Source organism: Salmo salar, chromosome ssa05, assembly GCF_905237065.1.
Source record: "Salmo salar chromosome ssa05, Ssal_v3.1, whole genome shotgun sequence".
Lineage (NCBI taxonomy): Eukaryota > Metazoa > Chordata > Actinopteri > Salmoniformes > Salmonidae > Salmo > Salmo salar.
In genome coordinates this window covers 61,834,336-61,840,554 of record NC_059446.1, presented here as the reverse complement: position 1 = coordinate 61,840,554, position 6,219 = coordinate 61,834,336, and positions in this window count along the sequence as shown.

Below are 6,219 nucleotides of genomic sequence, written 5' to 3'. Positions count from 1 at the left end.
GCATGTGACAAATAAAATTTGATTTGATTTGAGATTTGCCTTGAACCTTGTGGGGAAAAACAGACATTTGCCAAAGTATACAAAAAAAGACAATTATACTAATGTCGACACATAATTGTTTTTACCCACTTCAAGTAAAAGACGTTGTTTATGAAGCAGGGTAGCAAGATAACAAGGTATGGAAATGCATTTAGAATCAATACACAATGTACGTCTGTGTAAGGCATTGGAATGATTGTAATGTTCAGTGTACAGTATTTGCTGTTTACTGTTGTTTGGAATTCACAGGGTTATAAAGTAACAGGGTTGACAATAACAGGGTTGATGACTTCATCTTAAAATCAGCCACAAATCCCCTTGTGACAGGGGGAATGGAAGCTTGTTCTGTGTGTTCAACAGGGAATGGCAACTGAATGCAAGCAAAAAATTTAATAAAAACATTTGTTTAAACATTTCTAGCCTTTCTGTCTATGGGTAACAGAGTTGACATGTTATGCTCGACCCACTCAGTTTCCCACCACCAAACACCAGAAAATGCCCACCAGCTCACCTGCTTTTACGCTGATTTGACTATTAATGTACAATATATATATATATTTTTTTTTTAAGGAATCATTTCACTATATTAAAACAAGAGTTCAGTTCACGTAACAAGATTGACCTTAAAATGATGGCCATACATACTTGAATTGAAATACTAATCACATTAAATAAATAATAATCTAGGGCTTTACAATGATCGTGAAAACATGGAGAAGTTAGGGGTTAAGTGGGTATAAAATCTTCCAGAAGTCACAGAAGTTGCACATTTATTGAATGCTCCATGTGGTCGATATTAATGAATCGTATCATTAATAATCACCGTGAAAATAGAGCTTGAGAGAGATAAAGGAAGAGATGGAGGAGGAAACCAGCGTCAACTAGAAATCAATGAATCTATCATAGCTGCCAGTGTTAGTGACATGTGGGGGTAACAACCATCCTGTGGTCCATAGAGGCAGAAGAGGTTTGCTGAGCTGACAGGTTTTAGTTAACCAGGAACAGAACTGCTCTCTTATCTACTGGAAGGTCTCCATAATGGCTCCCCATGCAGTTCAGAGACCATGCAGTTCAGAGAGAGAGAGAGAGAGAGAGAGACACACACACACACACACACACACACACACACACACACACACACACACACACACACACACACACACACACACACACACACACACACACACACACACACACGACATCAGGATGAGGCTGCTCATTAAAAAGGGCAGGTGGTGAGTGTGTGCATGTGCAAGCATGAGCGTGTGTGTGCTTTTTGTTGTCTCTTGATTATTATATTCCAAGAAGGGAAGAGAGCACCAGACTCAGGGGATGTGCAGAGGGATTCTCCCAGAGGCTTGGAAGACTGTCCTGGAATACCGGAATATGAAATGCCTCCACCTTCCCAGCTAGTTATGGGTAAAAACCCACTGGGCACAGACATCATTTCAACGTCCAGTTTTGATTTACATTTGGTTGAGTTGTAACGTGAAATCAACAAAAAATGTCACCATGTCACTGGATTTAGGTTCAAAGTTGGGTGAAAAACAAATACTAATTTCCCTTTTGTTGATGACTTTTTGCAAATCCAGTTTTCCACGTTGATTCAACGCCATCACATTGAATGTTTTTGTTGAAATGATGTGGAAACAAAGTTGATTCAACACGTTTTTTGCCCAGTGGGAAGTGAGAACATGAAAGTGTGAACATGGAGATGAAAGGAATCATTACGGCATGCCATGAGAAGGATTCATCATACCGTCTGACACACATAAAAAATATGTGCTAAGATATTTCATATGAAGAATACTATCTTTTTTCATACTTTCCATACTACTATGTAAAACAAAATGGTGACAAAACGTGTAGGTGTGAGTGACAGACTGTCCCAATCAAGCACTGTGCATACAGTAAGGAAGAGATTGACAGCAGTCTTGCACTTACAGGCTAGAAAAGTGCACTGTCTGCCATTGGAGGAGGTTGTAGGAACAACATGTACATTCAGAATACTTGCTGTTGAGTTTGATTGATGCTCGGTGTCAGCTGAAGAAGGCAGAGTGTGGAAGGCCAAGCTGTGCTTTAGAAGAAACAGATTCTCATACAACACTCTGCCAAGTGATTAGACGCAAGGATTCACATTGGGTAAATAACAATGATGCATTACATTAGCGAACACACACGCGTCGGGCTCCGTCTTGATAATTAAGCAAGTACCATCAAAGTTTCTCCCCTGTTGCTTTTCTCGATTCCATGGCAACCTTTTCCAGGCTTTAGGTTCTGAGGATTTGTCACATCAATCCTGTTTTTAATTCCTCAATAGAGTTTTAAAATGCCCCAAACATTGGTGCTCAAGATAATATTCTTAATCTGGCGGGTTGTTAAAGCATCTAATGCCCTAACATGTTATTATGGAGTTCTGTCCTTGAAAACTAATTTGAAGCAACAGAACACTTAAGTGGTTTGCTCCCAACTAGAGGTCTTCACGGGTCCACCCAAACCCGAATACCCAGGAGGGTCAAGGTCCAAAATGATTTTCAGGTCCAGGTCGGGTCCTGTTTGATTGTCATCAGGTCTCGGGTCTATGTAACTACAGCTGATGGACCTGAGTGGACCCGACCACAGCCCTGCATAGCCTATAGCATATTTATTTTACGCTAATAATGTGAATGTATTGACTTATAGAAGGCCTAGCCAACATATGAAGACCTATTTGTTAACCAGAATAGCAACTTCTGAATAACAATTGTTTTTGTCACTCGCATCCAATCAGGTACTGGTTAGGGTAGGGGTCGGGTCTAAGTCTGGTTGTTGTCAGATCCTTTCGGGTTGGGGTCTGATTGTTCTCAGGGTCTGTCCGGGTCCCCCTACATTAAAAACTATCAAGTCGGTTCAGGGTCTGATGGATCTGGATGGACCCGAGGACAAACATTTTGCACCCGAGAAGACCTCTACTCCCAAATCCAAAAAGCTAGGGACTGAAAACATTGGAAATGTCCATTCCATGCCCTTTAAGGCATATACTGTACTAATAAGGGTGATCTGTTTGAGGCTGTCTTCTATTCCTATTTAACCAATGCTGAGAAGAACCAACATGGGCTCATGCTTAATGCCTGAGCAGCAACAGAGAGATGTATTACACCGGCCAAGACCTTCACCATGATACAGCATTATGATGTGTAAAACACCACAGTCAATCACCAGCCTCTTCTACCCTTCTCTTGAGGACACACTGCTTAACCTCCGTACTTTCACAAACCCTGGACTACGAGGTAAAACAACCCTTGAAATCCAGAGTTCAGAGCCATAAATACTAATTGAATCTTTACATATTTCTTTGATGTCCTTCCTGGTCGATACTTCATTGAAAGATAACATGAGGCTCAGGACAGAAAACCAAGACTGTTCTCAGGGCAAGTCTGCCGATTTTGACTAGCAGAAGTGTCTTTTCGTAGCAGGTTAGGAGAACTTATGCAGTTTGTTATGGGAATTAACGTGGCAGGTTAGGAGAATTAAGGTTAGAAAAAGGGTTAGGGTTAACTAAAATTGTCCCCAAAACGACTAACGTATCTAGCTAAAACCAGGCCTGACCTGAAAACAGTCTATATATACAAAAGTATGCCCCTTCAAATTAATAGTTTTGGCTATTTCTTTACAAGTGTATAAAATCGAGCACACAGCCATGCAATCTCCATAGACAAACATTGGCAGTAGAATAGCCTTACTGAAGAGCTCAGTGACTTTCAACGTTGCACCGTCAAAGGATGCCACCTTTCCAACAAGTCAGTTTGTGAAATTTCTGCCCTGCTAGAGCTGCCCCAGTCAACTGTAAGTACGGTTATGGTGTTATAGTGGAAACATGTAGGAGCAACAACGGCTCAGCCGCGAAGTGGTAAGCCACACAAGCTCATGGAACAGTACCGTCGAGTGCTGAAGCGCACAGCTCGTAAAAATTGTCTGTCCTCGGTTGCAACACTCACTACCAAGTTCCAAACTACTTCTGGAAGCAACGTCAGCACAAGAGCTGTTCGTCGGGAGCTTCATGAAATGGGTTTCCATGGCCGAGCAGCCGCACACAAGCCTACGATCACCATGCGCAATGCCAAGCGTCGACTGGAGTGGTGTAAAGCTTGTAGCTGTTAGACTCTGGGTCAGTGGAAATTAGTTCTCTGGAGTCTGAGGACGGCAGTCCAAGGACGAATCTGGGTTTGATGGATGCCAGGAGAACGCTACCTGCCCCAACGCGTAGTGCCAACTGGAAAGTTTGATGGAGGAGGAATAATGGTGTGGGGCTTTTTTTCATGGTTTGGGCGGCGCCCCTTAGTTCCAGTTAAGGGAAATATTAACGCAACAGCGTACAATGACATTCTAGACGATTCTGTGCTTCCAACTTTGTGGCAACAGTTTGGGGAAGGCCCTTTCCTGTTTCAGCATGAAAATGCCCCCATGCACAAAGCGAGGTCCATACAGAAATGGTTTGACGAGATCAGTATGGAAGAACTTGACTGGCCTGCACAGAGCCCTGACCTCAAACCCATCGAAAACCTTCAGGATGAATTGGAACGCCGACGGCGAGACAGGCCTAATCGCCCAACATCAGTGCCCGATCTCACTAATGCTCGTGGCTGAATGGAAGCAAGTCCCAGCAGCAATGTTCCAACATCTAGTGGAAAGCCTTCCCAGAAGAGTGGAGGCTGTTCTAACAGCAAATGGGGCACCAACTCCATATTAATGCCCATGGAATGATTTTGGAATGAGATGTTCAACGAGGAGCTGTCCGCATGCTTTTGGTCATGTAGTGTATCTAGTTACAACCAGGCATGCCCTGAGAACAGTCTTGGTTTACACTAATGCGATGCTGCATAAGCACAGCTCTTATTAATGAAGAGATAGCGATATGGAGAAGAAATGTAATTCAGAGAGTACTGGATCCTATATGACAGCCTTCAAATGTATTGTCTTGATAGCTGAATAAAAAGGGGGAAAATGTCAAGATCTCTCCAAAATGAAGATGTAGCCAAGTATGCCTTTTGATTTCAAGAGAAATGGATTAAAGAAATATACAAATGTAACATCAAAGCAGCAGTTGTCCTACCGAATAAACAGGCTCCGGAAAGGATCTCTTCACTAGCATTGTTTAACTTTGTATTGCTTCCCTACGCACAGTGCTTCATTTGAATGTTTTGAACACTTGAATGCTTTCATTCCTTGTTAATGAGCTATACAGGGAATATCCTGGAGTGTGGAGGGGAATAAACAATGTTTGATGCTAACAAGGACACTCCAAAGGTTAGTGTTTTTGTCAGCGTGCAATCTTCCTGGCTGAAAGGTAGATGAGAGATATGAATCTCTGGCTGTCTAACAGGGCTATTTTGAGACAATGGGCAGGACACACACACACACACACACACACACACACACACACACACACACACACACACACACACACACACACACACACACACACACACACACACACACACACACACACACACACACACACACACACACACACACACACACACACACACACACACACACACACACACACACACACACACACACGGAACTGTCCTTCAGAAGAACAATTGGTGTGGAAAACAGAGAATATTGAAGGTAAATCATTGGCATAATGATTTGAGTGTGTGGAATAGATTTGTAGTTGTAAGCACAATTTGCCAGTGTGTAACTGATAAGTTGTGAACATTAAGTAATAATCTGTAGTTGTAAGCACATTCTCAAACTTGTAACTGATGAGTTTGTAGTTGTAATCGAATTCTAATATTTGTGAGCATTAATTGCATCTGTACAACTGCACATGTCAATTTCACGCACTCAGACTTTTGTCAGTGCTTTATTTGTAGATCTGCAAACAGTGATTTCTGTGTGTGTGAGAGAGTGAGTGAGCAGAGGCTCTGGGAGGTGGGACTTGTTTGGGACTGAAGGTAGAAAATAATTAGTTTAGCTTTGACATTGGCTGCATTCTGTGAAACTGTACTACCCTTTGATAAATGTAAAAGCCTCTCTAACCCATTTACAATTGTCTGTCCACACTTTCCAGGCTGCAATCCACTCCCAGTTAGACAGGGTCCATTCAGGCCTCCGTCAGCTCCACAATGCCCTGGGGGACGTGAAAGACATCCAGATCTCCCTGGGAGACATTGGCAATGACTGGAGGAAAAG